This window comes from Sinocyclocheilus grahami, unplaced genomic scaffold (assembly GCF_001515645.1).
Source record: "Sinocyclocheilus grahami isolate Dianchi unplaced genomic scaffold, SAMN03320097.WGS_v1.1 scaffold703.1, whole genome shotgun sequence".
Taxonomy (NCBI): domain Eukaryota; kingdom Metazoa; phylum Chordata; class Actinopteri; order Cypriniformes; family Cyprinidae; genus Sinocyclocheilus; species Sinocyclocheilus grahami.
In genome coordinates, this window is record NW_015505882.1 from 560991 (window position 1) to 573911 (window position 12921).

Here is a 12921-nt window from a genome sequence, read left to right on the forward strand (position 1 = left end):
CTTTTATCTTCTTTTTATGAATTTCAGAGGGTCATGAACAAATAAATGAAACAAATGATTTCTTTTACAATCAACTGAATTGTTACTTTGCTTACTTTGAAACTCAGGCAGGCAGAGAACCTTTCAAAGAAAACAGAATCAAATCAGATATATGCTGGAGGCTTTGTGGAAGTATTTTACCCCATGATTTGACTTTGAGCACAACATTAGAGATAAGACAAGTGCTGGAACATCCTCTCAGCAAAAAATGCCTTTGAACCAACTCCAAATCCAAGAAAACATTCCCTTCATTCAGCTGCATACTTACTGAAACTTCTTACATAAGCAAACCCATGGCCATCATCAAGCCCAGCATGCTTTTATTTCATAAAGTGAAGTGGGACGATATTTTCTTTATATACCTTGATTATACATTTGCAGAGACTGAGAAAAAAAAGACAAATAAAGAGTGTCCATGATAAAAAAAAAAGAAAATATTTAAAAATTCTTGTTTAGCAGTATACATAACTATTTTTTTGTAACACATTCTTTGTATTCAAGTTTGATTCATATGGTTTTAAGAAAACAAATCAATTTACAATGTTTCAATTTAAAGGAATGTTCCACCCAAAAATAATAATTCCCATCATCATTTACTCACCCTTAAGCTGTCCACTTAACAATGCTTTTGAGGTTGTATGGTTCACCGTTGTGTTAGCTTTGCGTGGTTTTTGAAGTATCAACTTCCCTCAAAGAACCCCCAAATTTGACACTTTGAAGTCCACACAAAACTCAAGGAAGAAGTGACATGGAAGCAAAGAGGACCACGACTTCTCGTGCGAGTTTCACAAGCAGCCAAAAAAAAAGTTAAACATTTTAAATATTAGTATTTTTCTTACACACACCAATCATTTTGCTTCAGAAGAATGAATGGATTTGTATGGATTATCATCATCTTTGCTTTGTTTTGTAGTGTTAGGGACATGCATTACATAGATTCACAGACGTGGAAAAAAGTAAGATAAAATAAATTTGTGGTCATCCAAAGAAAGCGAGTTATATACATCTGGGATAGCTTGAGGGTGAGAAAATGATGAGAGTGAGAATTTTAATTATTGGGGGGAGTATCACTTTAATGGCACATGAACATGTCATGTGGTGTCACTGTAAAAAAAAAAAAAAAAAACTATTACAGACCAAAAAGTAAAATACAGTTCTTACATATTATTTTAAATAAAAAATTTTAAAAAGTTTTTTTTTAACTAAATTACATTAAAAATAAATTTTAAAACAATTAAAAAAATTTTTTATTACAAATATCATGAATTATCAGTTCATCAATTATCATTAAATTATCTCTGCACGTTAAAATTGAAAAAAAAACATTTTTAATAAAAAAAAAAAAATGACTTTGCTTTTAAGTAACTGGCTTTTTAATGACTAGGTAACTGTGTCTGTCACTATAGGCGAGCTCCAGCAGTCTTCGCATACCTTAAATGCTCTGTGCTCAGCAATGTGAAACATGGATGAAGTGGCTGAATGATGAATTGATCGCTGATCAAACAGAATTATTCCCCGATCCAATGGGATTAAGGGATTATGGAGCAGGCATAACCGGAAGGGAGGGGCGTGTTGAGTCAGCCTGGCTTCCCACCATCTCTCTCTTCCCCACTCTCTCTTCATTATCCCGATCATCTGAGATTTGGGGAAGGAAGGGGGTGATTCTGCATTGAGAGGTGTAATCCTCCTTTCTCTCTGAGGGTGTGATTGAAGTGAGGGGCAGATGCTGAGGGTGGACACTTGAAAGGGGCTTGTTACCCGTGCAATGGTTTGGCCTCATTGATTTTAGCCATGGCATAGATCTTTTACAGCTTCCTGCCAAATAAGGTTAGCTCAGCCAGCTTGTATTACTGTACAGCGGTGCCTGCAAGTGGAACTGAGTGCAAACTAACCACATTGAAAGCCATTATAAGTGTGGAAGACTGTGTTAAATAGCACCACTATTTCCTTACGAGTAATTCACTCATGCATGGGGAGTAATGACAATTTGCACTTTTGCATGCATTTCTAGAGCTTGGGTTTATGCATTGGAAGATGAAGTGTGCGCCATTTGGTTTTCAAACACCCTGAACTCTACTGGTTGAGTCAGAAGTAGATATTTGACCACTCTAATACACAGCAATTTTGAAAGCAACACAGTGTAAGGATCAAATTTCATTATTATTATTTATTAAATTTTTTTTGCTCAGGTCTATTAATTTCTTTAAAAATACATTAAAATGTACACATACATCTCATGAGTCAAAACACTAGTGATGCACCAAAATTTCAGCAACTGAAAATATTTGCAAAAATGATTTCAGCTAGATTTGGAGGGCTGAAATAATTGACCAAAATGGGGACATTTAATTAGCACTTTTCCAATGACATGCTTTGATGTTGTCAATGCCTGCTTCATGTACACAACGTGAATAATCTACAACAATAGTGACAATATCGATTCCTTGTTCACAACAACATACATTTACCTCAGGAAAGCCAATGTCCATCATTAGGTAGCTAGACAAAAAAATGAACTCTAGAGAGGAGCATTTTGTTAAATATATGCACTATATTACATATTCATTAGATTTTAACTTAACGTATGTTTGAATAAATGTGCAATGAAAAGTTATTACAGCCACCGTTTAAATGTTGACACTTCAACAACAAATTGGAGTAGAAAAATTATTTATATCATTAAAATGTTTTTTTTTAATAAAAACTGCCTTATGTGCAATTTAAATGTTTATATACACTCAGATATTATTCGATTTTAATAACTTTATTTTAATTATTTTCTAAAAATAATTTCAGCGCATCACTACAATACACCCTAATGATGAACATGTTTTTAGTTTGTATTACAAGTCATTTTGATATTCTTGCTATAATTGACTTGATATCATAATGAAGAAAAAAGCCTCATTAAAAGAATGAGAAAATTTGACTTTTTTTTGACTCCGCAAGATTAGTTTAGGTTGTAAAAATGTCATGTGGTGCAGCTTTAGGAAAACTATAATGCATTCCTTCATAACACACTCTCTGGAAAAAAAAAGTAGAAAAGCTGTCACTATGGCAGTACCCTTTCAAAAGGCACTAGTACATACCACTTAGGTACTAATTTGTACACTTTAGGTAGAAATCTGTAACTTTAAGGTACTAAAATGCACCTTTTAGGAGTAAATAAGGCACAAAGATGTAGCTTTTGAAAGGGTACTGTCCCAGCAGCAGCTGCTTTTCTGAAAGTGCACCGTGGCGCTTTTAACATTGCGCTATATTTGAGCAGTCCGACATGTCAACTTCAGACTCAACCAATAATACACTACTGGGGTGGGATCTGTTTGGCTGAATAATGGCAGACAGGGAAGTGTTTGGGATAATACACTGATAAAATATAATATCGTTTCTATTTCCAAACCAGCAGGAGGCCTATACAAAAAAATATTCAGTCACATTTTTGAAAAATCTAAATTGTTGTTGATATACTATATCATATTATCCTGCTTAATGCATGTCACTTCAACTTTGATGCTTCAAAATCTTTACTTTCCGTAAGACATGCAATTACAATAATGGGGTGAAGCTAGCTGCACAGATGGACTAGCTGTTACCATCTGCACTGGGGTCTGTGAGCAATTAACTAACTAGCAGAGGTAAACAGATAATGAACTATACCACTGATCCATGACACCAGTGAAATCTTAGTTGTAACAGCAACTTCTTGCATGCATTTTAACTCACAGACTCAAATGTATGAAACTAAACTCTAACAATCCAATTACAGTATACTTCAGCAATAGATGTACATAAATGTACACAGTTATAGATTATAATGCGACTGAAATCCTCTCTTCTCCTCCTTTAGGCTGCTGCCCAGCAAAAGGTCGTTGTCCATGGTACAATTGCTTTGCTTCAGTAGTCACAGCTAATATCCTCTCACCCAAACAAATATGTGAGTCACTGTGCGGATGTCCACAGATAAAGCCAATATATTGTCAAAAGGACCCCAGGTCAAACCCCTTCCAGTGGCTTGTAACATTTCAGCTAATGGATTAGGCAAAATGAGAGCGGATGCAGCTGTCATGTCAGGCTGCCTGTCTGTGTCACAGACCCGGCTTACTGTACTTATCAGGAGTCATATTTTGTATGGCTTGGCAAAGCTCTGCGGGGGAAAAAGGCAAGTGGTGCATGTCAAATCGCCACATTTATAGTTCATCCAGAATGAGAATTTAGTCATTATTTTACTCATGCTTATCATGACGAAACCCATATAGTAGGGCTGTGCGATATTGAAGAAAAATGCGATATTCGATATACGCGACAAGATAATGCTTAAAGTGCCACATGCTCAAATGGAAGGGTTTTACTCAGCTGTTGCGGAGTCAGTTCTGTGAACTTCTATAACTATCTTGTGTCATATGGTTATTTGTATGTATGTATGTACCAAGAGTTCCTGTAAAACCACACCAAATTCCGTGTGTTTGTGCACACTTAAGTGGTGAATAAAGCTCATTCTGATTCTGATTCTAATAAGAAAGCACCCCTACAACAACTTATGAAAGTGAACGGTAGTGTTTTACTCGAGCATTACATAAAAATGTCATTTTAACATCAGTGTAATCATTTTAACATGAGTTTAGGAACTGAATAATAAAAAGGAAAACTAAAACACTGCTTAGTATTTCCTCTTTGAATTCAATATGCACTGATTCTTATTTAAGCTACAAAAGTTATTTAGGTAAGAGCAGTGAGTGATTTTCTCTTTGTCTTTTGTTCATGGCCCCACATATTGCAAGCTGTAGTGATATGCATATTGTGATATGTACATTTGCGATATTTCGATAGTTTCGATATATTGCACAGCCCTACCATATAGTGTCATTTTTTTCTGTGAAAAACAAGGAGAGTTTTAAAAAAAATCTTCAAGCAGCTCTTTTTCATATAATGAAAGTTAAGCTCCAAATATAACACCCAATATTAACATAAAAATCATATAATTTGTGCACTATGTTCTAAGATATTTGATAGAAAAAGCTAAATTCAAGTCATTATTCAGTTATAATCTTCCCTTTCAGTGAGTTGCTACTTAAAAAAATTAAGTGGTCTCTGAGGGTGTGATTGAAGTCAGTCAGTGGTCAAATTGGCTCTTTTTTTTTTTTACAAGTTTACAAATCAGTCCAGTTTGTTTCTGAAACTCACCAGCTCTTCAAAACATGTTAATTTGTATTCCATGTAAAAAAAATAAATAAAAAAAAACTTTTGGAACAGCATGAGGGTGAGTAAATAATAAAATGAACTATTCTTTTACAGAGTCAAATGTCACAGGAAAAGAGAAATAAAACAAAAGATGAAATGCAGCTGTTTTTACAGGCGAAGAAACTGGACCACTTAAGAGTGGACACAAGAAAAAAATATATAAACAGAATGAAAAGTTTAGTCTGGTGTTAGATCGGAGAAATCATTTTTTATAAGCTACGCTCTCCAGATTCACCAAAGCCTCACGTAAAAACTCCATACATGGCCTCCACAAGAAAGCACACTTATGTCACGGCACATATGCACCACTGAATATTTTTAGCTCAACTTGCCACACTTGCTATCATGGAGAGGAACCTCAGTGTGTGTGTGTGTGTGTGTGTGGGTCGGTGGGAGACAAAATGACAAGTATGTGTGAGTTGGAGACAGTGTTTTCACACATTTACTTACTCAAATAAACTGAGAATAAGCAATCACCCTGCACCCCAACGAGATCATGCTAGCCACAACTGTCCTCGCCTGTCAGCACAGGCAACACCACCACACGCTTCTTAATCTCTGGCCCTGTAAGGCCCTCTGTCTGGCCCCAGTCAAGATTAAAAATACAGGAAAAGCTCACTCTGGCAAAGTAAACACACAACCGTGCGCTAATAAAAGGGGTTATTTATGGTCAGGGCACAGCTAGGATGGATGTTGGCACACTAGCCTAGCATTTGAGGTTTAGTTTCTCAGCAGGGCATTGAGAACAGACATGTATAAAGTAAAAAAATATACATTCAGAAGATCATCTCTCTTAAAGAAAAAGTAAAGTAAAAGCAAGTTTTAATTTTAGTAAATATCATATCTAGTGAGGTTTTATTGGCCTAACATAGTAGTGAAATGGGAGAAAGCTGGTGTATGGAAGCTAATCTAAGGGTTGTTAGTGTAAAAGTGTGCCCAACAGGAGGAAAGGAGAGGTATGCAAGGCCTTTACACATGTGACCAGAAGTAATGAGAAGTCCCGGGTGGGCTTTCTTTTAATATACACACTCACACATGCACGCGCACGCGCACACACACACACACACACACACTGGCATGGTTTCACAAAGGCAACAACATTATTTCAGTCTTCAATATACAATTCTAAATGTAGGAAATATGTGAAATGTAGTGAATTAGCAAATTTAAAGTAATGAGAAGTCCCGGGTGGGCTTTCTTTTAATATACACACTCACACATGCACGCGCACGCGCACATACACACACACACACACACACTGGCATGGTTTCACAAAGGCAACAACATTATTTCAGTCTTCAATATACAATTCTAAATGTAGGAAATATGTGAAATGTAGTGAATTAGCAAATTTAAAGCACATTTTTCCACACAACTCTGTCACAATGTTAAGGTATTCTGTGTGACCTTTAGCGAGTTTCTATGTGGTTGCTAGAGTGTGAATAATAGGGTTGGGATTTTTAAAAAATTAAAAATAAATTTTTCAGATAGAAATTGCAATTGCAATTTAAACATGTGACTTAAGTTTTTCCCCAGGTTTGCTGTGCTTGTTTGTATGGCTGAACAATTTGCAGAAATGTTTTAATAGTTCACTGTAAAATAAAAAAATATATTAAAAAAATGACAATATTGTACAATTTAATTTTATTGTACAACTGTAAAATTACAATTTAAATATTAGCCAATAATTTCTTCTTTATCAAACGTTTCAAACCATTACGCTTTTATTGTGGCAGAAAAGGTTTGGCGCATGTTGCATTTTCAAATGCACAAAATAAAACGCCCCAAACTCAGAACACATGCAGAGATGAGTTCATGTTAAGCAGCATTTACTGTGAAACGAGACACTGAAAACACTGGATCGCGTGTAAATGAACACAGCGCCACGCTTCACTCTGAAACATGCAGCAAATACATTTAATTAAATCACATCCTTTGGAATTTGATAACACTAAGCCATATTACAATTTCGGTTTTAAAATAATAATGGAGGTAATAATAGAATACCCTTGTAAAAGTTTTAAGAGGCGCTCTGTATTTGTGCTCTTGTATACAACGTGTCGTGCTGACCTGAACTACAACAATAAAAAGAGCACGCCTATTTCAAATCTCTTTTAGAGCTTTCATCTGTTTGCCAGACTTATTAGTGAGCATCTGATCTTCTAACCCATCCTCAGATAACTCGCGGTATGACCCACAGCTTTTGAGGAAACTGACCTTGCCACGGCAGCACTGGCATGACATTCGACTCCAGAGAGATTTATCATGTTATTTCATATTATTTATCTAAATATTATTTATCTACTTTCCATTTTTCAGTTCTGGTGTGTATAACCTTCTATGTGTGGGCTTGGAAATCATAACTCAGGTTAAGAAAAACCATGGACCAAAAATGTTAAAAATGTAAGGAAATAAAACAGAATATTGGAAAATGAGAATGTCTGCTTATTTCATGTTGTCCCTTTACCCAATGACCTTCCAGTTGTTGTTGTTTTTTAAAATGATTTATTTTTAACAATTATTTTTTTAGAGATTGCTTTCCCAAAAAATATTTTAATATTTTAGAGCTGAACATGACTAGTTAAATTCATTTTTAACAATAAATAAATAAAAGTTACACGACTTTTTTTAGATTTCATTCATTTCTATGGCTTGTCCTGGCCCGGAAACCACAATTTTTGATTGCCTAATATGTCAAGGATTCATGATCCCTGGCATTTGTATAGAAATGCAAGCCTGTGCGTGTAAAGAAAAGCCTGACATCTAGTCCAAACTGATCATCTTTAGCAATCAAGTTGATCCAACCGTTAACATGTATGACTTATTTAAAATCTCCCTGCATATTCTAAACTCATTCTAGGATGAAAATATTATGAGTGCAGATGCAGATGTACCAGATCACTAAAATGTCAAGTTCAGTGCCTTATGGCTAAAAGTCATCTGAAGCTCTCTGAACACCATTTAATAGAGCTTTAATGAAGACCAAAGACTTGGATGTATTATGCAATCTTTCAGTTTTCGCTCAGTGGCACATATAAATTGATGACACAATGCTGATCAAATTGCTAGAACAAAACTGACATAATCAATATCACAAAACACAAGTTTAAATTACATACCAAGAACACCAAGACCAGTATTTTAGGCTATTCATTTAAATGAGAGGGCCAGCCCTTCAGGATCCATGTCTGCTACCACCTGTTAACCCTGGCCAACACCCTTCAGACCCGTGGTTTCACTCTACAACCGTCCCGTTTTGCTCCACACCACACTCCCATAGAACATGAGGTGAGGGGTTAATCTGATATTGTGCTGAAGGAAACTACAAAGCGGCGAGCAGATGGCCATCTTTGAGCAAGGTTTCTGCTAATACAAGAAAGCCAGAAATGGAAACTAGAGAAGCATTTCTGACTTAAACCGCAACATTTTTGGCTCAGCGTTCACATCTTTGTGCAAATAATGAAGAAGATAAAACAGTGCAAATGTACATGCGAGTTATCCTGAACCTTGATGTGTTCCTCTATGGGTAGATATGGAAAAACCAAATAAGGGATGGGTCAATTCAATTTAAATTTTAAACTGAAAAAAAATCTGCACTTACGTTTACTTTGTTGGTCAAATACAGATGGAGACAGAATGTCTTTACAGAGTATGAAGAGTGCAATGGACAGTAAGATGAAAGTCCATCGCAGTCTTTCCCACCTCTGTGAGATCCGGCAACAAAATAACATTTGCTTGATGTGAGAGTGTGGGAGTATTTGAACTTCTTCTTCACATTTTTTTTCCTAATGGGAGGAGGGGTGATGCCATCAGCCACACATTAATTTGTATGCAGTTATAATCATGCTACAATAAGTTTTTCTGAAGCTACAAATCAAGTTACAGTTTACAGTCAAAATGTTTGCAATTTAAAAAAAAAAAAAAAAAAACCTTTCAAAATGCAACAGTAAAATATGTTGGTTAACTGTAAGTTACCTTACCACTGAAAAATGTAAATGTTTAACAGGCCATTACATGTAATTTTACTGTAAAATACTGTAGAATTTATGTGTTTTGTAGGTAACAGCTATGCATTTAAAAAACTATAGTGACTATAATAATATTGTTTCTTATATTTGTTATCAGTAATGCACATTAGGTGTTCTGTTACATTTTATGTTATTTAGTTAATGTTTATTGCATTATTTTTACTGTCATCTGTGTTACCATAATAGTCTTTTTCCTTTGTATGACCCTGTGAACTGTCAATATCCAAGTATTTTATGGACAGACCACTTTCATCAAACCAGTTTAATTGTGTGGTTTATATTTAGTGGTCAACCGATATATCGCCAAGGCCGATATATCGGCTGATATTTGGCATTTTTTAAATATCGGCATTGGCCGATAAGTTTTCCTGTTTGGCCCGATGCGTTCGAGGCGTTTATTTTGACGTTATTTTTTTCTGCGTTATTTTGACAGCGGCAGCGCCTGAGCACAGTGCTCACATTCTCCCTCTTGTTCGCTGTTGTCGTTAACAGTTCTGTCTAATACGGATAAGAAAGGTTAAACAAAGGAATTAAAATGTATACAAAAAGTATTATAACGATTGCTTTTATATTATTAGTAATAGAAAGGCAAATATTATAATACTTTCTTGTTTGCCATCAGCATTCAGCAAATACGCATTTATAAAATTTAAACAAATCTTTGAATGACTAATGAACATTTAATTTCACAAAGCTTGCAAACTTAGTCGGATCCAGTTGTGAGATCTTGTGAAGTGTGCATTTGTATCCTGCATGATCACGTGTTCTCTGCGTGACAGTCGATCCGTGCTAATTGAATGCGGACAGGAGGAGAGTTCAGCTTCACTGGAGAATAAAGATGCACGATCGACAAACTTTAAACTCGTGATTTCAAATTATGCTGTGCTTTATGCATTTGCCCACTGCCATATTCATGTCCTTTCCACATGCTGTATGTAAAATGAGTGTTACCTTGGCTTTATTGGAAAAAAATATGATTCCCAAATCCCAATGCACACAAACTTGTGCCCTGTTGGTTAGTGTTTACTTCCTTTTTTATTATATTTGTATTAAATATTTATTTATTTGTGAAAAATACTTTGTCATCTAAAGTATAAGTATGATTACTTAACATATTTACTTTTTAATCCATTTTCAAATGATTTCAAATTTCTTAAACATTAATTAAAATAAATACAATTATATCTGCTTTATATCGGCCACCCTGCTTTCCAAGATATCGGCAATCGGTTGTCAAAAAAAACAATATCGGCCGACCACTATTTATATTTTATCTCTATTATTTTTTTGGTGTATTACCAAATTTTGGTATTATTTTGGTGGTTATTAGTACATTTAAAGGTACAAAGCAGATTTTGGTACTTTAAGTAGGTTGGTAATTTAACATTATATCACTTATCACTGAAATATATGGTTGTAAGTTGTAAAATATACAGGCACCAATATGACATCCAGTGAAGCCTGAAACATTGCCAACATATTTGTTACAGTGAATTTCTGGCAAGCACAGCTGTAAGTGTTTGTTTTTTTACCAATAATAAAAAAAAAGTACTTACACAAAGTGTCTGTTAGTCCAACTGCACAAAAACCAGACTAATTTCAATCAGACCTAATGTCTTCTCTTTCAAATTGATCGATTGTGGTAAATGAATAGACACAACATGTATGAATGGAATTAGAATAAATCTTGATCTCTGGTGACTCTTATTTAAAATGCCCCTGCATAATATAAACTCATTCCAATATGAAAATATTATGATAATCACACTTCACAATAAACATGAAGCTGCTTTGTGTTTCTTGGCTAAAGCATGAATCAGTGCAGATGTACCAGATCACTAACAGGTCAACTTCAGTGCATTATGGTTAAAAGGCATCTAAAGATCTCCTGCCACAACGAAACATACACACAGCCAAAGAATGCACCATGAGGCAACAGATGCTGGGAAGCAGATTCATGACCTCCTAAAATACATACTCATTAAAAAGCCTTGTACCTCACACCTTCTTCTCTGATCACCATTTAACCAAGCTACAGCGGCTTTTTGTGTATTTAAGCTACAGTTTTCATCGTGCTGGATTCATGCTGGATGAAGCCCAGCTCGAAATGCATTATCTAGGTCTGTTAGTCCGACTTCACGAAAACCGGACTGGTACAATTTCAGTCAAAATGAAGCATTCACATGACATTTTAAAAAGACTGATTTTTGCTTAAACCAACTGAAATCGAACATTTAAAGTGCATGTAAACACACTTTTTGACAACTAGTCCAATTAAGCACAGGGAGTTTATGTATCATAGAATTACCGTTAAAAGTGCACTCAGTAACTTTTTGTTGACTGACACCTACTGGCCTGGATGTATGAAGAGTTACTAGCTGCTGCTGATTTACATTGAAATGGTTTATCTTCTGTTGCTTAATTGATCAATGATTTGTAAAGTAATAGCCAAAGGCTCTATATAAAGTAAACATGTTATTAGTAATAGTAGTACTCATAATGCAAGGCTGGTTGGGTGAAGTCAACATGGCAGCTGAATGAAGGGGTGGCCCACTCCATGTAAAATAAAACAACTTTATCTAAAAAAAAAAACTGTCTACATATAAATCATTCAAACTTTTTCTAATAAGCACCTTAATTTTTTTGTTTTTTATTTATTTACTTTTTTTGTGCGTGTAAACCATTTTAATTTACCAATAAATGGCTGAGTGCACTTTAAGTGCAGCTGATCATGACAGCAAATGTATTATGGTGATGCATCTGCAAGCCAGTTTCATGTTTAACCTGAAACACCGAGTTATAAATATACTGTAATTCGATACTAGTACAATAAAACAACTCAAATATGACAGTCCAAACAATTTCTTTCCAACTGCAACATCAGAGACTGAATGAGCTCCTCCAACTTAATAAAGCAACTATACATGACAATACAGACTAACTGAATGACTTATAACCAAATCACATACATGTGAGCATTTAAGTGGAATGTGAAATTATACTGAAAAAGACACATGACATTTGGATTTAAATGGTTGTTTCATTTGTGCCCGTTTCATTGATTAACTTCATCAGTAACGACCACAGAAAGTGCACTACTGCTAACTCCAGCGCCCACATTAATAACAGGTTAAACCGAGCACGCAGCAACATGAAATATAAAGCCCAAATCAGTTTTTAAATCAACAGTGTTGTTATTTCCTTACCTGCATTTAAAGCGTTGAAACCTTCTTCAGAACAAAACCGCGTCGCGTCGCTTCGCCTCCCACAGACTCGCAGTGATTTGAATCCCGATTAATCCGCACGAGAGAAGAGACTTTCAGTCTGTAAACTTCACCCGGAGCGCGTGTGTGTGTGTGTGTGTGTGTGTGTGTGTGTCCACGCAAAGAATGAGTTCCTAAAAACTAATAAGTGAAGCGTGTCCCTGTGTATGTTTAGCCGCGCAGACTCCGGGAAGCCCGTCTCTTGTCTCTCTCCGCGGCTCTGTGTGTATGTGCTGAGGAATAACGGGAGGTGAGCGGTATTGTCCGCGAGTGCGACCCGGCGGCCGCTGATGGAAAAGGGCTGGGCTTCAGACATCGCCTATCCACTCACAAGAGACGGCCATGTTTATTCA